The sequence below is a fragment of the Prionailurus viverrinus genome, chromosome C1 (assembly GCF_022837055.1).
Source record: "Prionailurus viverrinus isolate Anna chromosome C1, UM_Priviv_1.0, whole genome shotgun sequence".
NCBI classification, from domain to species: Eukaryota; Metazoa; Chordata; class Mammalia; order Carnivora; family Felidae; genus Prionailurus; species Prionailurus viverrinus.
Genome location: NC_062568.1, coordinates 76,079,219 through 76,103,609, shown reverse-complemented (window position 1 = coordinate 76,103,609; position 24,391 = coordinate 76,079,219).

The window sequence follows — 24,391 nt, the reverse complement described above, 5'->3', positions numbered from 1 at the left end:
CAGTTACTACATATAGAGTTATTATAACAATCAAGTGATTTAATACATTGGCTACATACATACAGTGCCTGGCACAGTATGAATGGCCTGCCTAAATGTTACTGAAAAAGAAATTTTCCTGAATAAACTTTTTTTTAAAATAGAGATGTGCCCCCCGCCCTGAAAAATCAAATTTTGATATGACTATTTGAAAGCATGAAAACAGTTCAGATGGTTTAGGCAAATGTCCAAAATGAACCTAACATTCCAAAAGACCTTAGCCATCTTGCACTTCCTTCAGTATAGAAAGTGAGGTAAAGCCAAGGGACCCCACAACCTCCATATACGGTGAATGTCCTCCCAGGGCAAATGCTCTATAAAATGAGCCCCAGATCTAGCTGAGGTGAGTCAGTGGGGTTTTGTTTTTAGACAGCTCTCCTCTGCAAGTCCTGTTTTGCTCCTGTTGACTCAGATATTTGCCAGTTATTGGGTGAGTGCAAAACATCTGACCACGACAGAAATAAACTTTAGTGGAGTCATGCAGACCCAGGCAGAGTTTAGCCAAGAGTGCAGTGAAAATGAGATCTGAAGAGCATTATCCAAGCCACTCCTGAGCCCAGACTTCAATGTTTACTTGTATTGATGTTCATAAAAATAGTTGAAGTGTGAACCAGGGACAAACTACTATTTTAAAGCTGACAAGAGTATTTTTCCTATTGCATGAGGTAAAGTTAGACAATTAAAAATGGTTAATGCAGGAGAAATAACATTTTGCATCCTGTTGTTGAAATAAAATTTGGCATGTGGTAGATCTTTCCTTCTTTCCTAGGGGCACTACATTAGCCAGTCTTTTTAGCCATGTAGATGCAAAGTCCAAATCCAAAAGCACTGAAGACTGAGATGTCTTGGTGCAAACTGCTGTCTTGGTCTCTGCTGAGATGAGTATAAATGTGTCCAGTTCTGTCTCTTCCTAAGGCCTGTGATGAGGCAGGACACCTGCCCTTGTTAAAAGAGAGGACCAGAAAACAGTCTCATTTTCTTACCACAAAAAAAACAAAAAACAAAAAACAAAAAAAAACACAAAAAAAACCACAAAAAAAACCCCACAAAAAAACCCAAAAAACAAGTAGATAATTCTACCTTTAACATGGTCGATTTTGTTTTCACTGATAGCTTAGAAAAGTTTCCGTTCCATGACTCCACGTTGGTAATGCTGTGTTTTTCAGATTGTCAAATGGGAGAAAATCTCTTCACTGTTACTCTCTGGACAAGTGGAAAGATTTCACAACTTTCTTTTACAGTAACTAACCATAAATACTATTTGCGTTGGTAATATTCATTAACCAGTTTGTCACCAATGTCCTCATTTTTGTGGAATGATAAGTATTATGTTTTTTTGATATCTTTTTTGTCAGATACATAATATGAAGCTTTAAAAAAATGTGTTCATATGGCTCCCTCTTCCTCACCAATGGAATTACCAAATAATTCAAGGACTTCTTTAATTCTTCCTTTCAAACTTTATTATTTCCTCTTAAGAAGTGACTGCTTTTGGTATGATTTGAAAAAAAGGTTTTGTTGCAGCTTACTTTTTGAAGTCAAAATAATTTCTATTGATTTTATTGCTCCTATGTCTTGCTTTTATTTCATTTTAACTTTTTTCCCTGAATGATCTCTAATTTCTTTGAAATATGAATTGAAAGGTAAAGAAATAAGTTACCCTTCATATGTGTCTGAATAAAGATTCTCTTGTTTTATTGAAATGCTGCAAACTTTCTTTCCAAATGTCTTTATTTGATGTAACTAGGTGTGAGCAACTTTGTGAATCTCGTTTATATCCAGATGACAGAGTCCTTAAAATTTTGACATAGGATATTGTAAGCCTTACGCAACTTGGCAACAGGCAGACTTTCCTCTTTTGCTAAGACTTGGTATGGAAAAACCAAGTTGGAATGCATGTCTAAAGTATTCCATATATAAAAACTTAACTTGAAATGGATTAAAAATACTTAAATGTAAGACCTCAAACCATAAAACTCCTGGAAGAAAACATGGAGAAAAAGCTCATGATATTGGTTTTGGTCATGATTTTTGGATATGACACCAAAAGCATAAGCAACCAAAACAAAAATATAGAATTAGGTCTAAAAACCTTGTGCACACCAAAGGTAACAATGAGTAAAATTAAAAAAAGACAACTTACGGAATGGAAGAAAATATTTGCAAATCATATACCTGATGAGGGTATATAAAATCCAAAATATATAAGGAAATCATACAACTCAATAGCAAAAATATAAAAATAATAATTTAAAAATGGACAGAGGATCTGAATAGATATTTTTCAAAGGAGACATAAACAGCTAACATTTATATGAAAAGGCGTACAACATCACTAGATATTAAGGAAGTGCAAATCAAAACCACAATGAGATATCATCTCATACCTGTTGGAACGGCTGTTGTCAAAAACAGCCATCTAAAAGAAAGGTAACGTGTTGGGGCGGGTGTAGAGGAAACAGAATCCTTGTGTACTATTGATGGGAATATAAAATGGCACAACCATTATGGAAAAAATACAGAAGTTCCTCAAGAAATTAAAAATAGAACTCCCATATGATCCAGAAATCTCTATGTAGATTTCCATGTAAAAGTGAATCTGACACACTTTTCCACCGTATTCAAAGATGAGTGTTTGCTAGAGAAATATCCACAGAAAATAGTTCTAACCGTGCCATGTCCATTTGTGGGAATAGAATTAAAGTAGACATAAAGTGACATGCATAGTTTCTGCTCCTTTCTCTTTGTTTTCCTGGAGCATGAAAGAAGTAAGGCCTCTTCCATGGTTTCAGACGCTAGAGAAACTTTTATATAATCACTAATTCTGACAGTTTTCCATGAACCTCTGAGAAAAACACAGGAAAAAGCTTCAGAGTAGGTCCTTGGGGATACTGAACTTGGACAGACGCCTGAGACTTTGTGTGACTCAGTGGAGACACATGTGGCTCATTTATCCACAGAATTGCTTCTTTCTCCTGTGCTCTCTTACATGTCAACTTCAGAGAGTTCCTTCCACAATGTTCCACAAACCTTTGACAAAGTCCCGAAAATCAGGCAGAAGTGTCCCTGGGAGACAGATGGCACCACGCTCCTCATACTTCAGTAGAGAGACTATCTTCAGATTCTCTTTGGGCAAAGACAACCAAGAAGATGAGTACTTGGGAGCTGCAGTAATACAACACATTTCCTTATGTAAAACATCTGTCTTAGGGACTTAAATTAAATTTCCTCTTTTATTATTCATTCATAATGAACCTAGGAGATTTTAATGAGATCTGTTTCGCATCTGCTAAAATCACATCCATTGATAACATTCTTATTTCTTTGTACCAAAAAGCACCCCAAAAATAACTGCATGGTTTCGTCAAGAGGTCCTTTGGATTTACCACCCTTTGTTACTCTGATTTCTGGATTCAGATAGCTTGCTCAGTTTTCACATTTGACAAGCTTCCTGTCTCCGTTTCACTGATGCTTCCGCATCTGTTTCTCACTTTGTTCCAGAAACAGATGTGGCCATCCCCAAAATCGATTTGCTAAATACAATTTACAATATCCATGTTCGCATGGATATAATCTTTGAGGTCTGTAAATCTTTGTGAAATCTTTATGAAATAATATTTTCATCCCGATGCTTGTCTTGTAAACACTTTTTGGAGATTTTGTTTGTTTGTTTCTTACATACAGAAAGGACTTTAAAAAAACATTGGGTCCATTAATACAATAGAGGTACTCAAGGTGAGGAACTGTGTGTCTTCAATGTTAACAGCAGAATCAGGTCTGGAATCAGAAAGACTGGGCTTGGAGACAGAACAGAAAGCGGAAGAGGAGAAAAGATAAAGGGAGCCGATCCAGCTGTAAATCAGCCCAAAGGAGGGACAACTAGTCCAAATATGGATTATCTCAATTGCAGGTGCTGCTGTCAGGGTACAGATAGTAAATACTCAAAATCTGTAATGTGCTTGGCTCTCTTGCCTGCTTAATCTTCTTTTAGTGCAAAGGTAGGGTTTTGGCCACTGGTCTATGGTTAAGGGTTCTAGACCCAGAAAGGCCAGGCCAGGGCAGAGCAGGACCTGAAGCTCCAGAAGGAAGATAATCAGATTAGATACACCACACAGGGAATAGGGAAACAGCACAGTTCTAAAACATGGTGCACAGAATTGGGGGAAAAGAAAGACAGAATGGTGGTGGGAGGCATAGAAATGGCCATATATTATTAGAATCAAACTATAGAATCAGACTACACAGCCTGGCTGTTAATACTGATTTCTTACTGACCCCTTTTTTACATCTGTAGGGACAAGTTCACATAAAAGGAAGAATCAATCTTTTCTCAAAATTCTCTAATAAATATATCACCATGGAAAATTAAAATGCTTGAGGAGGGGTGCCTGGGTGGCTCAGTCAGTTGAGCGCCTGACTCTTGGTTTTGGCTCAAGTCACGATCTCGCAGTTTCCTGGGTTCCAGCCCTGCATCAGGTCCTGTGCTAGCAGTGCAGAGCCTGCTTGGGATTCTTTCTCTCCATCTCTCTCTCTGCCTCCTTCACTTGCACTGTCTCTGTCTCTCTCAAAATAAATAAACTTTAAAAATAAATAAATAGAATACAACGCTTGAGGAGTTTCATGCTCTGCTCTTGTCGCCTCCCCTCCTTTCACTAATATTGGCTTTTGCACTAGAGCTCATTGGCTCCCATTCCCAGGACAACTTGCCAGTTGAGAATCAATGCCCAGGGTAGAGCAAGGGCAAGTACAAAGCAAGCAAGCAAGAATCAGTCCTACAACACTGTCTCTTCACTCCCACCAACCACAACCCAAAGTGGTTCCTGTTGTTCTGCAGGGAGAGAGAGCTTCCTCCCTCCTCCCTGCCCCTCTCCCCTCTCCGCATCTGGGATCTCATATCAGCCAAGGAGGTATGGAAATGGAATGTAAGACGTGCTGAGTCGCTTCCCAGAGGAAAATGGAAACTATAACCCACAACTAAAGCAAATTACCTTTTTCCAATTGTCAGAGGGGAACTGAGATTATCAAAGAAGAACGACACACCTCTGGGGAGGTTTTTTGGTTTTTTTTTGGCATCGTTGTGCACCAGATTTTACTTTGTGTATACTAGAGTGAGTGCCTGTACCCCTCTTGGCTTCTGTGCCATTTCTACACGTTTACAACTGCCATGGATCCACGCCTAGACCATGCGATGCATGTTAACACCTACCCTGGGTGTGTGAGCTCAGAGCAGCTGTCCAGCATGTGTTTCTGATGGTCTGGAGTGTGTTCTCATCAGAGCATGTCCACAGGAGTCTAGTAAAATACTTCACCCTGTCTTTCCCTTTAGTTCCTGCCTACACATGCACGTGGAAGTTGCGAGCTGAGTGTGTGAAACAGGAGGGGTGAAATGAGATCTGTCTCTTGAATTAATGCAGGAGGTTCTCAGTTGGAAGTTCTCAATTGGGGGAGATGTAAAGGGAAATTTCTAGTCTTCAGATGGAGCCATGAGTCTGAAGCCTACTGAATCCTGTTCTTCTGGGTATAATGGAATGTCTTCAATAGTCTAATCTCCGTTTGACCTGCAATTATTGCCAAAACCAAAAAAGTATTGACGATTTGGTCACTATTTTCCTTCCTTCCTTCCTTCCTTCCTTCCTTCCTTCCTTCCTTCCTTCTTTCCTTCCAGAGGCTGGGTTATGCAGCTATAAATACAAAACTCATTCCATGTAAGGATACTTGAGAAATTCACTTATTACATGTTGTTTAGTAACAACATCTCTAAAGCACTAAGGATAATTTGCCACGTGGTTTTTTAATTGAACAAATAATTCATGAACATTTCAAAGCTTTTAAACGGTGAAGAATGGGATTCAGCAAAAATCATACTGCCCAACCCTGAACCTCTGTTTCAGTTTCTCAAGTAACTTCTTTGGGACAATCACTGTTATAAGTTCCTTCTGCAAGCACAGTGTATTTGCATGTGTGTGTTTGTGTTTGTGTGTGTATGCATATATACAGACCTACAATCTCTTTTCTTTTTTTATGCATTTAAGCTACACACATTCTTCTGCTCCTTTTTCCCTCTTTGGCAATTATTCCATATCGGTATATAATAGATCCATCTAATTTATTTAAATATACATGATATTCCATTATATGAATGAGCTAGAAGTCATTTGCTTCACATATTTAAATTGAAATATTGCTTTCCATTTTCGTTTGTTTGGTTGGCTCTTTGATGTTTTTGTTAGTTTGCTCTAAAGTAAAACGTTACAAGTATCCTGGTATTACTTCTTAAAAACGTGTGTAGATTTCCGGCACAAAGGATATGTGAATATTTAATTTAATTTAATAAATATTAACAAATTGTCCTTCAAAGAGATCATGAAAATTCTACTTCCAGCAACAATGTTTCCATTTCCCAATAGTCTTATCAACTTACATAGTTACATAATGCTTTCATCTCTACCAAACTGACAGCTTCCCAAATTTTATTTGTCATTTTATTTCACATTTTCTTAATTATGAGTCTGGTTGAACTTTTTTTTCATCTATTTAAAAGTCCTTTGGGCAGTGAAATAACTATTTATGCTCCTAGCCAACTCTTCTGTTTAGTTGTTGGCCTTTTAATATTATTATTTAGTGGAATTTAACAAAGATTAAGAAAACTAATCTTTTATCATATGTGTTACAAATAATTTTCCTAGTTTGTCTTTTGACTTTATTAAATATGTTCCCACTCATAGTGCTTAATTTTGCCAATCTATATTACTATTGGGTCTGGTTTGTGACATACCTTGAGGAGTGTTTTTCCTACTCTAAAATTACATATTTAAAATTTTTTCCCTATATTTTATTCTTTATTTTTATAAATCATTTAATCATGTTCAACTTTTTATCCCTATAGCCTGATTTGGGAATCAAGAAATTAGGAAATGATACAATTTTCCTCCAAGGGTTACCTGTTTATTGAATATCTCTTTTTTCCCCTCACAAATTGGAAATATTTCCTTCATTATATTAAATTTTTATGTGTTTTGTGGTTTCTATTTTCTTCCACTGATCTCTTAGTCTATCATTGATCATTGCAAACTATTTTAACTGTTCCAACATTATAATATATTTTAATTTTGGTAGACTTACTTCCCTTCATTATTTTACTTTTTTCACAGGTTTTTCTAGTTATTGGTGAAGGTTTATTTTGTGAAGTATAAACTTGAGATTCATATTTCCTAGCATGCAAAAGATAATCTAGTAAAGTTTAAAGTAAGATTCTATTAGGGGTGCCTGGGTGGCTCAGTCGGTTAAGCGTCTGACTTTGGCTCAGGTCACGATCTCACGTTCCGTGGGTTCAAGCCCCGTGTCATGCTCTGTGCTGACATCTCAGAGCCTGAAGCCTGCTTCAGATCCTGTGTCTGGCCTTTCCCTGCTCGTGCTCTGTGTCTCCTCTCTCAAAAATAAATAAATATTTAAAAAGTAAAATAAAATAAGATTCCATTAAACATGTATATTATTTCAGGGAAACTTACATGTGTATGATAACATTTTTTAATGTTTATTGATTATTATTGGGAGACAGAGAGAGACAGAGCACGAGCGGGGGGTGGGGGGCAGAGAGAGAGGGAGACACAGAATCGGAAGCAGGATCCAGGCTCTGAGCTGTTAGCACAGAGCCTGACTGGGGGCTGGAACTCACAAACTGTGAGATCATGACCTGAGCTGAAGTTGGACGCCTAACCGACTGAGCCACCCAGGTGCCCCTGTTCATAATAACATTTTAAAAAGATGAGCTACCCAAACAATGTCATTCTCTTTATTAAAATTTTCTTAAGTCTCATAGTTGCTATTATTGCCTTTTTTTTTAAGATGACACCTATTTGTTAAGTTTATTCCTAGGCATTTATTATTTTTGTGCTATTGTAAATAAAATAATTTCTCACCATTAAATTTTCAAACTAATTATGACTAAACCTTTATTAAATTTGTAAAAATCCATGCACTTAGCATTTTATTATGTGCCACAGTTTTTCATTATTTCTCTTGTCTTTGCAAGTGTACTATCACATCAGCTACAGACGATTTTTTTCTCTTCTTTAACTTGTTTACACTACTTACTTTTTTTCTCTTTATAGATTGTGTTTACTAGTATTTCCAGAACAAGTTTACATAAAAATGGGGATAATGAACACCCTTGGCTTGTTCCTTACCTCAACTGAATTTTGTCTAGTATTTTACCATTCAGCCTGATGTTGGACTTTGTTTTGCAAACTTTTAAGGAAGTAACCAAAGTAAGCATTACATTCATATTTTTTTCAGGTTTTTTTTTTTAACTCAATAGTGAAAGTTAAATTTTATTAAACATCTTTTTGCAATCTATGTACATAAACTACTTCTCTTTCGTTAAAGCAATATGGGAAATATTTCACTAGATTTACTAACATTGCATTATTCTTAAATTCCTGATATGAATCCTTTCATCTCCTGCTGTGATTTGTCCTGTTCTTTCATTTGGGACATATTCCTCTGTCTCCTCATTTTTCCTAGCTCTGTGTCTATTTCCGTGTGTTAGGAAGGTCAGCTCTGTCTCCTGCACCTACAGGTCGTGGCCTTATGAGGAAGAGGTCCTGTAGTGCCCTGCAATGCAGTGTCCCCCGTTCTCCAGAACCTGGTGCTTCAGAGGTGTCTCCTTTGTGTGTTGTGTGCCCTGCTGTTGTGGCTGAGCTGCGTTTGCCTGCAGTCCTGTTGTCTGCAATGGTTTTCTGTGCCAAGTGTGGGCAGGGTTCAGTTTCTGTGTCGTTAGTGGGTCAGTCAGGGGCCACCCTGGGATAGAGTTGAGTCAGACCAGGGATTTTCCGGAGATGAGGTAGCACCAAACTGCAAGCTGCTTTCCCTGTGCGGTCCCATGAGAAGCTTTCACTGGTACTCAGGGCCTGCAGTCAGACCAGATGTCAGCTCCCAGCCTGCTACTGGGGTTGCAGTCAGACTGGTATGTGCTGTCATGTTCCCTCTCCCCAGGGAAGGAGTCGCTTTGAAGGTGCTGGTCCCTGTGGGGGCTGTTTGCTCTCTGCCATCTTGTGGCACCCCTTTGGTTGGGCTTTGGCAAAGGCGTATTGGAGGGGGTGGGTTTGCAGGACAACACTGCAGGCAGGGCTCAGGGTTTGTAACAGTCTGCCATAGGAGGGGAGCTGGAGCTGAGGCCAGGCTTGAGAGGGCATGTCTGCACTGGAAGACGGAGGTGGGGTGTGCTGTTAGCAAGTCAGGTAGTGAGTGCTGGTGCTGTGCTGGTTCCCAAAGGTGTCCCCATGTCCAGGCTTGTGCTTGGGGCAGGGAAGTGGTGCTGGCCGGCCCCTTTGTTCCTGGAGAATTCTCCCAAGAGCCCTCGCTCCTCCAGCACATGCTCTGAGATTAGTAAACAAATCATACACCCTCGTTTTGTTTCATGCTGCCGCTTCTATGATCTTAATACTGCAGATTGAGGTAGAAGAGGGGTGGAGACAGAGAGACTTTTAAAAACTGACCTGCCTTTCTCCCTCTCCTTACTCACACTGTTCTTAGCTCACAAAGGATATGAAATCGCTTACCTCAAATCATAGAATATTAGAACTGAAATGGAACATACACATTACCTGCCCTAGCATTCCCGTGATGAAACAACTGAGGCCGAGAGGCTGCTGAGACCAACCCATCTGCCAGGAGCTGTGCTTCTGTCCTGGGAGAATGGTTCTCCAGGGAGCAGCCTTTCTTAGAGGGGCAGAGGCAGTTTCCACGGACCTGCAGTTTCTGCGGTTTATAGGCCCTCTTTAAGAAAAAGAGTATCTTAATTTGCAAATATAACAAAACCAAGGCCTATGTGCATACATAGCTAAAGACCCTCAGTAAGCCTTGGAAAGGACCTGTGTGCATGCACGGGAGGTCCCCCTAGCTCTGCCCTTTATTTCTTTGAACATGGGTTTGATTCTCGTTAGGCTAGTGCCTGAGTGACGATATCAGGAATTCCTGTCTTGAGGTTCTTCTTCTATCAGGTCAGGGCTTGGTGTTCTAATTATCCTTTGGAAATTCTTTTAAGCATAATTGAAATTAGATTTTTTTATTTCAGGTGTTTTCAGATAATTTTCAGAAGTCCTAACCCAGAGGCAAAACTTCCTTGAAAGAAGCTCTGTGTATTCATGCCACTCAAGGTCATGACCTCCTCAAGTTATTTTATTTAGAACTCTTGAGTGTAACTTCAAGACAGACAGGGTTACCTGAATAAATAACACTAGATCCCGTTAGTACTTCCTTTTACTCCATAATACCATCTGCAGTGAATTTATCTTCCACTGTTACACAGAGTGTTATATGAGTCATCAAACATCAGAAAAATAGGCTCCTGGCTTCTGTGCAGAGGAGATAGCTTTAAACCCTGAGGTAAGCTCTCTCCTCTTCCGTAGGAGAGAAATGAATGGACACACAAGAGGAATGATTAATCCCCATCAATTTATTCTCAGGAGAGCCTGAGAAATAACTGAGGTCCCGTTCATATTAATTAATGCCTGAGTTACAGTTGCTGGACATATTCTCCCTGTCTTCCCTCAAAACCTCTCTCAGTTATTGCTGGAAATCCCCAGGATGATGGCATTGAACCTGAGCTAAGAAACAAGTCCACTTGTGTTCTTCCACCTCACCAAGGTCCCTCACCACTGCTTCTGCGTCAGTGACTTCCATAGGAACACTACATCACTCCATTAAGACCAGCCTCCTCTGATGCCTGTTCTGAGCCAGAAGTACAACGTGAGGTGGGGTGACAGAGGAAAGGAGTAGGGTAGCCGTTGGGACTTTTTGAGTTGGAACTTTAGGGGAGGAAAAGGTTACCCTTGGCCCTTTTAGGGTCCCTGGCTTGGTTTGAAAATTTAAACGACAAAGACACATTCATAGGAGAAAGAGCATACAAATTTTGTTGAATTTTTACATACACAGTGGTGCCTTCATAAGATAATGAAGCTCTGAAGAAGTGATGAAAGCAAGAAACCTTTATACTTTTCAGGCAAAGAAACAATAAATTTGGGAAGAAATGAAAAGATAGAGGGTTTGGGGCTAGAGGTAGTAAATGGTAAAGAAGTAACTAGGAAGATAAGGGTTAGTTTAATAAGATTTGTTTGTACAGAATCTTGGCCCCAAATTCCCTGTCTCTGGTGATAAGAATATCTTCTCTCCCCCTGGTACAGGGAGGGTAGCTTTCACATAGGAATTTTATGATCTGTTTCAGGAAAGACAGGCAAGAGTGGGTGGGCCCTGAGTGACCTTTCTTCTTCAGTCATTTTGTAGAAATTCAGCTTAAGATATTTTATATACCTAAGTGCTATATTTTAGGATAGAATATCCTGAACCCCATCACAAGTAAAGAAAAAAACCTGTGCAAAACTGCACATATAAAAAAGAATGTATTAGCTCATAGAACCGAAGTGACCACAGTGTTTGGCTTCAGAAATAGCTGTGCACAAAGACTGAAAGAGTGCCGACAGGACCTTGTCTCTTCACATCCTTACCCTACTTTTCTCTCTGCAGACTTCACTCTCAATAGGTTTTTCCATATGGTGGCCCCAATAAAAGAGCTTCTCTTTACCTCTTGTTCCATCAAAAGACATATAAACATATCTCATTGACCTGATTTGGCTTGCTTGTGAATTAATCAACATGACCAAGAAGAGACAAAATTTGGGTCATGTGCCCTCTCCTGCATTTGGGACTTAGATTCAAGCTACCCAAATTCCACAGATTATGAATGGAGGAGGAGAAGTTCCTTGAGATGCCTTGGCCAGAAGGTAGAATTGAGACTGGACAGGAACAAATACTGAATGGCCACCTCAAATGCTTCTCCATACACTATCAAATATTATCTCCAAGACTTGAGCTGTACTATTTGTGCCAACACAGTCTTTTATGAATACCACTTCTTCAGTCTGTAGCCTAAACCCTGTTTCTATATAAGTCCATATCCAGTTCCTAGGCCAAGAAAGGCATAGATGTTATCCTAACCAATTTTCCATTATTGCTCTCCTCTCTTCTGTTTCCTAGGCTCCCTTGCATTGCCATACACAAAACTCTTCCTTGTGCCACAAAAAAAATCCTTTGTGGATATCAGCCAATGGTTATAGACATAAAAGAACATCAATAGCTTACCAATTCTGCAAACACCAATTCAGCTGAGGTTTATTTATCTGCTTCATCATCACCCCATCATCATCGTCGTCGTCGTCGTCGTTTTTGTTATTATTTTAGATAGTTGATTTTCCCAGCTGCACATGATGTCCTATTGCATATGAAATCAGGCATGGAGGCTTACCCAAAATATCTTGGAAACATCTTGAGGAAGTGAGAAAAATTGTTTCTAAAGACACAGGTGGTATATTTAGTAATATAAAAACAAAGCCACCATTACTGTGTGCTAACCTCGTGGATAGGAGGTTATTATATGGCTGCCTTGTGCAAGAGGAATGCAAAATCATAAAAGAGGCTTAAGACATCTATCATTTGCTTTATCACCTCTGAACAAGATTTCCACTTCAATGTGGAAGCAGAAACTAAAGAAGCTTGTTGGGCTTCTTTCTGACCTTCAGAAATAGAAGGGCAGCAGTATCAGCTACTTTTGCTTTGCACCTTGCTCCTAAAATACAGTACGAGGTGTTACAGAGAGAGTAAGTATAAGACAGACCTAGAAAGAGAATTCTCTCCCCTCTGCATTCTCAGAGATAACATCCTGAGCCAAAGAGAATTGAGTTCAGTCAATAGGATATTTAACAAGGACTAAATTTTATTTCTCCCAAACTATATCCCATTTACTTAGGAAAAGACTTAATCCACATAGCAATCATTGCTGTGATTGGTTTCATAGCAATGTCCTTCCCTTACATGGTACATGAATCAGAAACTTTATATACTGCAAACTAAAATTCTAACAGAGTAGGACTACAGAATTTAATATGCCCTTCTCATTCAATAGGCTCCATTTACCTTATGCCTCAAACAGGAACCCTCCCTCAACTGGTAGAAATTTGGAAATGCCCTTTTCAATGTGGCTATTTCATAAGAAGCAGAGAATGACCCCAATCAATTTTCTCAGCTATATCTGAATCTACCACAATTATAAAGGCATGGTCAAGTTTATTTACACATTAAAATATTGCTAGAATTAATACAATGAATAATGAGATTATAGCATTTTATTTCCTGGGCTTTTCCATTTTGGGTGTCTCTGTATGCAGACATTGATTCTTGGTCTTATTATAAAATACAACAAGTGAAGCAAAATTCTTGGCCATGTCTTCTGCTTGGTTACAAGAGGAATATCTCAAAGCCTTTTATAATCAGTTCCTTCATTTTGACATAATAACTTAATCATATTAACTTAAAGTTCTCAATCCCTTGAATGCTTTTATAATTTAATGGGGCTGAAAATATTCATGTGTAGTTTGTTCCTTCTCCTTCTCCTTCTCCTTCTCCTTCTCCTTCTCCTTCTCCTTCTCCGTCTCCTTCTCCGTCTCCTTCTTCTCCTTCTCTTTCTCCTTCTCCTTCTCCTTTTTGGTCACATTTTTTACAGATATCTGTTTAGGCAATGTAACTAGAGTCATAATCAAGTTTTCATTTGGTTGACCCAGTGCCCAAAAGTTGTAGCCCTTTGGTGAAATGCCCAAGTTAAATGGCCATTTGATTGAAATACATGGCTGAAAGCATTAGGGATTTGGCAAAGCAACAAGATTGACAGCATGACACTCTCATATACATAAAAGAGACAGACTAAAAAGATACATGTGGTTGGCTTTCCATCCAAAACAGAATTTTAGTCCCAAGTGGAAGGACGGCCAGTGCTTTCCCAGTGATAAAAGGAACCATCATCTCACTCCCCTAAGTGGAGTCATTGTTTAATATACACATATACAACATCACCAAACACACAAACTCATATGCCAACAGAAGAGGAAATGATTCAAGTTCTGGTCTGGGAAAACAATTGCACATAGTCCCTTATTTTTATTTTGTTGTATTTTACCTTGGCTGATTTATACCCTTTTAACACTGTAGCCAATGGGTCTTCTATGTCTTTCACAAATCCCCTGGTTAAATTGGCAACAGCTATGACATAGCTTAAATGATTTCTTTGAAACAACCAGGATAGTGTTCATTTGGTTTTTTGTTGTTTTTTGTTTTTCAGTTGTCTGAATGGCTGATCTCCAGGAATCAATCATATCACCATGTGGCCAACCTAACATAGTAATTATTCCAAAATAGAAATTGTATGATAAGTTCATTAGTAACCAGTCTACAAATAACCCATCTTTTCAGACTCATTTCCAAAATGGAGGTGGTTTCTGAAAATGTTGGTATTTAAAAATCTTGTTAAGATTTATTTATTAATTCATTCTGGGTTCCTAATTAATTCACTTTAGTTTGGGGGAGTATTTTATATTGAAATTCATTGATTTCTGTGCATTCTATCAATTCTCTCCATTTACTTTCTTTTGCTTTATTTTGTTATTTCTATTTGTTTGTTAAATTTACAAAGTTCATTGGGGCGCCTGGGTGGCTCGTCGGTTGAGCGTCCGACTTCGGCTCAGGTCATGATCTCACAGTCTGTGGGTTCGAGCCCGGCGTCGGGCTCTGTGCTGACAGCTCAGAGCCTGGAGCTTGCTTCCGATTCTGTGTCTCCCTCTCTCTCTGGCCCTCCCCTGCTCATGTTCTGTCTCTCTCTGTCGCAAAAATAAATAAAAACATTTAAAAAAAAATTTACAAAGTTCAACAATGTACTTTTACATAATTTTTATTTAATGAAGATAGAACATAAAGCTGTGAACATTTATTTTATAGACTGAATATTTTCATCTTCCCCAAATACATATACTCAATATACTATATTTAGAGATAGGCCGTGTGAGGAGATAATAATGTTTAAATGACATTAGAAGGGTAGGTCTGGAACTATAAGACAAGAAAGAGACAGCAGACCTCCTTCTTGGCCATGTGAGGACACAAGGTGGCCATCGGCAAGCCAGCGACAAAGCCTTCACCAGAAACCAAATTAGCCAGCACCTTGATCTTGGACTTAACCAGCCTCTAGAACTGAGCAATAAATTTTTATATTTTAAGCCACCTAGTCTATGGTATTTTGTTATGGCAGCCCAAACTGGATAATACAACTCTTCTAAATAAGCTTTCAGCTGTCTCCTTAGATTTTTATAAGAATTGTTCTTAACTTCATTCATCAGCAAATAATTCATAATATCTGTACTATATTCCTCTTTAATATGAGAGTTATTTAGAATAGTGGTTTTAACATTTGCTGGTGGCTAAAATTATTTTTGTTAATTTAGAATTCCTTTATTTAATTTAGACATTATTTCTATTACAGTATAATATATATATGTATATATATATATATATATATATATATATATATGAAAGAGAAGAAATCATTGGGCATAGCTTTAGAAATCTACCTCAAAGTAAACATGCTTGTGTAAGCATGACTCATGTCAAAACAGTGTCACGAGCATCCTAGAAGAAACTAGCAGGTCATTCCAAAGCACTCCTCCTCCCTCCCTCAAAGAATAATCACTATTCTGACTTCCAACACCGTAAACTAGTTTCATCTTTTTGAATATTATATAAATTGAATCACATGATATATATTTTATGTATCTGGCTTCTTTTGATTGCTATTAGTTATTGTCTATAATTTTCATTGCTTTATAGCATCCATTGCATGAATACAACAAAATATATTTATTCTGATGTTGATGAAGCATTTCTATTGTCTCATTTTTTGGAACTGTTTCAAATAATGCTGCCATGAATACTTTTGTACATGCATTTACATGCAAGTGTGTATGAATTTCATTTGGCTACATATGTGGAAATGAGATAGTTGGGTCAACTTTCATAGGAAAAGCTAAAATGTTTTCCAAGTGGTAGTGCCACTTTGCACTCAACAAAGGATGAGATATCCCATTGTTCTTTATTCTCCCAATCACTTTTTATCTATATTCTTTTTAATTTTCATAATTCTGGAGGGTGTGTAATGATGTATTGTGGTGGTTTTAGTTTGTATTTTCCAGAGGACTTAGTGAATTTGGACATTCTTTCCAATGTTTGTGGACTATTTGACTATCCTCTTTTGTAAAATTTTTTTTTCGATTTGTCGAAATTTGTCAATTTGATTAGCTACATTATTTGTCAATTTGGGTTAGCTACATTATTGCAATTTGTAGGAGTGTGTGTGTGTGTGTGTGTGCACGCGCACACGCACGCACGTGTTGTAGATCACAGGTCCTTTTGTTTGCTGTTATATTCTTTGCAAATATAATCTCCCACTCTGTGACATCGTTTTAACTCCCTTAATCATGTCTTATGATGATGAGAAGGTCTTGACCTTATTGTATTTCATTTCATCAATATTTTCTTTATGGTTTCTACTTGTGTGTACTGTTTAAGAGAACTTCATCCACTTCAAGGACATCAAGACATTTTTCTATTTGTATCTTCTAGCTGTTTTATCGTTTTACCTTTAACATTTAGAAGGTGTGAGATCAACGTCAATTTTCGTTTTTCAAGTTGGATAGCCAATTGACTGAGCACCATTAATTGACAAGACCATGATTTCCTCACTCCTGGGTAGTACTACCTCTGTCATAAATAAAATATCCATATATGTGTAAGTCTATTTCTAGACTATCTGTGTAAGTGATCTCTTTTTGTGTCTTTTCAACACTTCACACTTTTCTACTCTTAACATAATTTCCACATCTAATATCTTTCAGGATATCTTCTAGAACATCTTGCAGAATAAGTTTTCTTCATTTTATTTTCTTTCTCATCTCCTTACATTTCTATATAGATTTTAGAAACAGTTTCTCAAATTCCAAAATTTGTTCAGTTTGGATTGCATTAAATCTAAAAATCTATTTATAGTGTAAACACAGCAGGTCTCTCCCTTTATTTAAGTTTTCATTAGTGTCTTTTAATTATTTTTGGTTTTATGTGTGGATAGTTTGCACACCTTTTGTTAGTTTTGTTCCCCCAAAATTGATTTTTATGCTATTGCTATTGTATGCTTTGAGAAATGTAATTTACTGTTTGTTACCTGTATATGCAAGTATAAATTTTTTTAACGTTTTGACCATGCATCCATTGACTTTGCTATACATATCATTATGATCCCAATGTTTGTGTCCCACTAAAATTCATATGTAGAAACTTAACCCCAAGGGGATAGTATTCAGAAGTGGGACCTTTGGGAGGTCATGAGGGTTGAGCCCTCATAAAGGGGATTCGTGCTCTTATAAAAGAGGCCTCAGAAAGCCCCCTTGCCCTTTCCACCTTGTGAGGATACAACATGAAGCTGGCAGCCTGTAACCTGGAAGAGGGCCCTCACCAGAACTTGACTATGCAGACACCCTCATCTTGCACTTTTGGCTTCCAAAATCATGAAAAATAAATTTCTCTTGTATATAAGCCATCCTGTCTATGATATTTTGTTATAGCAGCCTGAATAGACTAAGACACACATAGATATAAATATGTATATATTATGAATGTATTATCAGGTCATTTGTAAAAAAAAAAATTTCCTTTCTTTTTAATATATATATATTTATATATATTTAATATATATTTAATATATTTAATATATATATTTAATATATTTAATATATTTAATATTTATATATAAATATATAAAAATATTTAATATATTTAATATATTTAATATAATATATAAATATTTAATATATTTAATATATATATATTACTGTACTGGCTATGACTTCAGAATAATTAAAGTTAAAGTGAAGAAACAATTAGAAGCATTTTTGTGTCATTCCAGACTTGGGGAAAAATCTTTCGACATTTCATCATTAAATTTGATATTTACTGAGTATTTATGGAAAAACCTTAATGAAATTAAGGAAGTAATAATCTGTCCCTAGTTAGATAAGAAATTTTATCATGAATGGATATTGAATTTGTCATCATGTGAATTTAGTATATTGGAGTTGTTGTTTTTTTCTTTTTTTTAAATTCTGGTTGGTTTTTAATTCTTTATTTTGTAGATACCTGAAACAAAACCAACTTGTCCCATGATGTATCATCATTTTTATATATCACTGGCTTTGGTTTGCTATATTCTTCTCCTTCTTCCTCCTCTTCTTATTCTTCTTCTTTTTCATCACCATCATTATACCATTTCAAATCTATATTTGTGAGTGTGATTGCTTCATAATATTCCTTTATTCTAATTTTCTTATCAAGTTTTAGCATAAAAAGATGTGAGCCTCATATAATGGAGTAGTATTATTTCTCTTTTTTCCTATTCTCTGGAAGAACTTATCTAAGATTGGTGTTATTTCTTACTTAATATTTGACATAATTCATCAGCATAGCCATCTGGAGCTGGGTCTGAAGTTTTTCTTTATAGAAACACTTTTTTTTACAGATTCAATTACTTTTACAATTTACAATTTTTTTCTTGTGTCGAGGTTTAAAGAATTTGGTGGTTTATGACATCTTCTTGTCACTTTAATATCTATTCCACCTACAGTGATGTCACCTTTTCATTCCTGGCATTGATTATTAATGCCCTTTTTATGATCAGCATTGCAGGGTTTTATGAATTTCATTAGCCTTTCCAAAGAACCAGATTTCCAGTTACCTTATCTTTTTCTGTGCAGGATTTTTTTAAAGTTAATATCTGTAAATTCAGCAGTTTCTTCTTTCTACTTTTTGAAGCTTAATTTTCTGTTCTTGAGATACAAGCTTAGTTCATTGATTTTCAGTCTTTCTTTTTTTCTAAGGTATGAAGGCTATATATCATACTCTAAAGCATGGTTTTAGCTGCATCCCAGAATTTCAGAAACATAATATTTCTATTTTCACATGGCACAACTATATTTTATTTCCATTATAATTTCCTTGGGGTGTCTGGCTGGCTCGGTAGAGCATGATTTTCTTGATCTCAGGGTCCTGAGTTCAAGTCCCACGTTGGGTGTAGAGCTTACTGAAAAGTAAGTTAATAAATAAATAGAAAAAAAATCCATTATGATTGCCTTTGGTTTTTTACAAGTATATTGCTTAATTTTCTAGCATGTGGAATTATCAAATTATCTTTTTATATTGATTTCTATTTTAATTTTACTGACATTTTTATTGATTTCCAGCTTAATTATACAGAGAATACAGAACATTCTCTGTATAATTTCAACACTTTTAAGTTTGTTGAGACATGCTTTATGACCCAACATGTGGTCTATTTTACCAAATATTTTGTGTGTTCTTATAAAGAATTCATATTATGCAATTATTAAATGCAATTAAGTCATATGTTAATATGTCGATTAACTCAATTTTGTTAATAATATTGTTCAAATCACATATATCCTGACTAAGTTTGTTCTCCAATTATTCTATCAGTTACTAAGAGAAATGTATTAAAAATCCTTTACTATGATTATGGTATTTTTATTCATATAATTTTTGTATCATATATTTAAAAATTATTATGATAGTTTCTCTTGAATAATTTAGAATTGTTTTAACTTTCCAGTGAATTAAACTTCTTTGTCAAAATTAAATAACCTTCTTTATATCCAGTAAAGTTTTTGTCTTAAATTCTACTTTGTTTCATAATAATCTAGTTTGTGTATTTTGTTAAACATTTTCCTTTCATCCATTTTGTATCCCTATAGCTAATGTATGTCTCTCGCAACCTGGGTACAGTTAAGTTTTGTTTTGATTCAATCTGGAAACTGAATGCTTTTCAAGGTATTTAGCTCTTTCATATATAATGTAGACAGTAATGCACTTGCATTTAAATTTACATTATTACTTTTATTTCCATTTCTCTGACCTGCTTTAAGTTGTTTTTTCTCTCATTTCTGACACTTCTGGACTGATTTCTTAAATTTCAATTTTAAGCATTATTCCATTTTTCCTCCTCTGTTAGCTTGGTAATGGTTAGTAATTACTACATAGTACTCTTTTTTTTTTAATGTTTATTTATTTGTTTTGTGAGAGAGAGCACAAGCAAGCAATGGAGGGGAGAGACCGAAGGAGAAAGAGAATCCCAAGTACGCTCTGTGCTGACGGACATGGGGTGCTATCTCATGAATCATGAGATCGTGACCTGAGCTGAAATGAAGAGTCAGATGCTTAATTGACTGAGCCACCCAGGTGCCCCTAGCAGGTACCCTAAAAATTATAGCATGCATCCATAACTTCTCAAATTCTCTTTTTCTTTCTTCCTTCCTTCCTTTTCTTTCTTTCTTTCTTTCTTTCTTCTTTCTTTCTTTCTTTCTTTCTTCTTCTTTTTTTTTTTTTTAAGTAGGCTTCATGCCCAGCATGGAGCCCAGTGTGGGACTTGAACTCACAACCCTGATATCAAGACCTGAGCTGAGATCAATGATCGGATGCTTAACTGACTGAGCCACACAGGCACCCATAACTTCTCAAATTCTAACAGAAATTAATACTTTTACTACTTCCCTGTCAATACAAGCACCTTCAAACTTTTCTACCATTTGATATTTCCCCATATTGTATGCTGTACTTTTCATGAATTTGTATTTTCTCTGTCCCTTAAACTCAATACATTAATATTGTTATTATTGCTTTATACATTCAATATTCCTTTAGACAGCTCACATTGTGACCCTTTCCATTACTCTTCATGCCTTCATGCGTATCCAAACTGACATCAAGACCACTTCTCTTCCACCTGAAGCATAGCCTCTACTCCATGTGTGTCTGTTGTTGTTGAATTCTTTCAGTTTGTTTTGTCCAAAAGTGTCTCCCTTCTGTCTTTATTTTTCCACTGATATTTCTATTAGTAATGCAATTCTAAATTGGCAATTATTTGCTTTCATTACTTTAAAGATGTCATTCTGTTGTCTTCTGGCTTCCATTGTTTATATGAAAAAATCTATCTTTCTCCAGGTACCACTACTGCATTATTTCAGATGTCCATTTAGGTGTCCTCTTCCTTCAACACCAACTTAATCTTTGTACTATATTCTCTTTGATAAAATTCTTAAGTGTTGGGTCTGTTTTCCTGACTGAACTGTGTCGGTCTGATATAGTGCAGTGACTTTAAAGTGTATATCTGATTACTCTAACATCTGTTGGTTCTCTTGTTTTAGTGATATACTGTGTTGTTCCCTGTATACCCAGTTGTTTTGACTTGAGTGTTGAATACTGAATATGAAAAATTGTGCAGAAAGTTTGAGAGTCTGCATCCTGCATCCAGCTGTGAGATTGACAACCTTTTTCTCTAAAGGGCAGAGAGTAGGGGCACCTGGGTGGCTCAGTTGGTTGGGCGTCCAACTTCAGCTCACGTGATGATCTCTAAGTGAGTTCGAGCCCTGTACGTCGGGTTCTGTGCTGACAGCTCAAAGCCTGGAGCGTGCTTCAGATTTTGTGCCCTTCTCTCGTTCTGCCCCTCCCTTGCTCATGCTCTCTCTTTCTCTCTCTTTCAAGAATCAATAAAGATTAAATTTTTTTTAATTAGAAAAAATAAAAAATAATAAAGGGAAGAGAGTAAATATTATTGGCTTTGCAGGTCATAAGGTCTCTGTTGCAACCATTCAACTTTACCATTGTGGTTTAAAAGCAGCCATAGATAATATGTAAATAAATGAATGGGCCTGGATGTGTTCCAATAAATCTTTGCTTAAAAAATAAGCAGTGGGATGGATTTGACTTAAGGGTTATAGTTTGATGACCTCTGTTCCAGAGAGGTTTTATCACCCAGATAAATGAATAAGGCAGTATGATGGTACTTTATTCCAATCAGGAATTGAGATAATTCAAGACTAGGCTTCTGTTCTTGCAAAGACTGGCCTGTATCTAGTTCATCCAAATACTTACAGCCTAGAATGCAATTTCTCAAACTTGACAGTATTTGGGGCTAGATAATGTTTTTTTGTAGGAGGGCTATCCTGTGCGTTGTGGAATGTTTGGCAGCATCCCTGACCCCTCACCCCCAGGTGCAATTAGCATGCCCCCATCCGAGGCGTGACAACTAAAAATGTCCACAGGTTGCCAAAATTGTCTGCAACTGGGAACCACTGGCCTAGATTACAGCACTCCAGGGTTACCTGAGGGTCCCTTTGCTGGTTGGACCTGACCCCATTTTTTGTTCTCCTGATGCCACTAGTGCCATGTGCCTTGAAACCTCTGCTCTGCTTTTCAACTTTCAGCTACCTCTTGAAGAACAAGATGGCAACTCTAGTGTTTAGCACCCCCAAATGTTGGCCCCACCTCTCTGGATTTCCTTCTTCTTCTGGTCTTGGCACACTATTCCCTTCTTCCCCAAGTGTAGCTTTTCAACAGCTTCTATTTCAGGTTATTTTTCCAAGTTTAGTAGTCTCTATTACTATAAGTAGAACTACCAATATATGGGACTGTTAATGGACATTTTTCCCAAAGAAATACAGTCACAAATATAGAGGGATATCATAATGTCACTGACGCTATTTAATTATATCTTTCACTAGATCTAATTGGCAGTGATAAAAATTGATAGTAGATTTTTCAATAAATTTTCAGTTGATTCCAGTTGTACTAAGCATTAATTGCACTTATTACAGAACTTTTCCGTGTGCATTAATCAGCTAATTCTAAAGTCATTATCAAATTTAAAATTAAATCATTCAATTTCCATGGGAAAAAGAATGAACTGTTATGTTTCTAAATTGACTTTGAAAAACCTATAGTATGATTGAATCTTGATATAATTTATTTGTTAATCGTAATTTAGTACTAAAATAAAAAATACAGATCATTTGAGGATACTAGTTTTTAAGTGAGCAAAAACGATTTAAGTAAAAATTATGAAGAAAAATTAGCTTTAGCCTTTTTCTCGGGTAGAGCTAATGGGTTTGTTGAAGAGTTTTTAATTACATTACTATGAGAGAGTTGTGTGTTCTAGTTCTTTTATTAACAACCTGTATGACTGTGGTCTGTTCATTTAGCCTTTCTGGGACCCATTTTTATCTCCTACAAAATAAATGTTAGCAAATATTTTTCAAACATTTACTTCCTGCATTTTCTATATATTTTACATTTATTAGCTAGAGTAATTCACATAACTGGTACTATTATTATACCCACTCCCCAGATGAAGAAATAGCTTTCTATATCTGTTATAAATGTAATGCTTACATTTTATATAATATGGTTGAAGATTAGAATTGGAGTTTTGGCATGAATCATTCCATTTAATTCACGTAGCTACTATTAAATAGCTTCACTTGTATGTAATTTTGTGAAATCTCATAATATATGTTAAAAATTACATTGTGAAATATCTTAGTCATATTTCAGATCACCATCATCCTCAAATGTTTGTGCCCAAATACCCAAATCTGTTTTAAACAAACTACTAACATTCTCTTACTGCTTTTAAGGAAAGATTCAGCCGATCTATGTCAAGGTAGTTCTTACATACCCTTTATCAGACTTGCTTTCTTCAGAGACTTAGACTTAGTTGACCATTTCCTGGAACTCCAACTAACTGTAAAAGAAGAAAAATTACTTTAAATACTTTACCTTATAGGGGTTGACTAGGCAATTTCCGAGAATCAGATTGAGAAATTATAGAACATTATTTTTAAAAAGTCAATTTGTTCACCAAAAATTGTTACAACATAAATCATAAAAAATTATGCTATGTGTTTTAAATGGCATATATATATGGTACAAAATTAAAAAGATATCCAGGAAAGAGTAAGTTTACACCCTATTTCTTTCTTTAGATATTGAGTTTCTTTCTCCATTGGGTCCACCGCTGGATATTAGGCAAGCATTTGAGAAGAACTATCACAAACTAATTTTAAAGAAGTATTTTTCCTATAAGAATCTTACAAGATCTTACATAGAGTACATTGCAGTTTTTTAAAGTTTAACACATTTGCGGGGCGCCTGGGTGACTCAGTCAGTTAAGCGGCCGACTTCAGCTCAGGTCATGATCTCGCGGTCCGTGAGTTCGAGACCCGCGTCGGGCTCTGTGCTGACAGCTCAGAGCCTGGAGCCTGTTTCAGATTCTGTGTCTCCCTCTCTCTGACCCTCCCCTGTTCATGCTCTGTCTCTCCCTATCTCAAAAATAAATAAAACATTAAAAAAAAATTTAAAGTTTAACACATTTATTCTTTTATTCGGTAATCATTTGCTAATGCCTAATAGTTTCAAGGTGATATTTAGACCAGTGATTTTCAATTTGGTATACATTAGACTCAACGGGAAGCTTTTTAAAAATACTCTGCTACCTAGTCAAACCAACTAAGTCAAAAGCTTGGAGGTGGGCTGTCCAGGCATCAGATTATTTTCTCTTTTTTAAAACTACCTAGTGGAT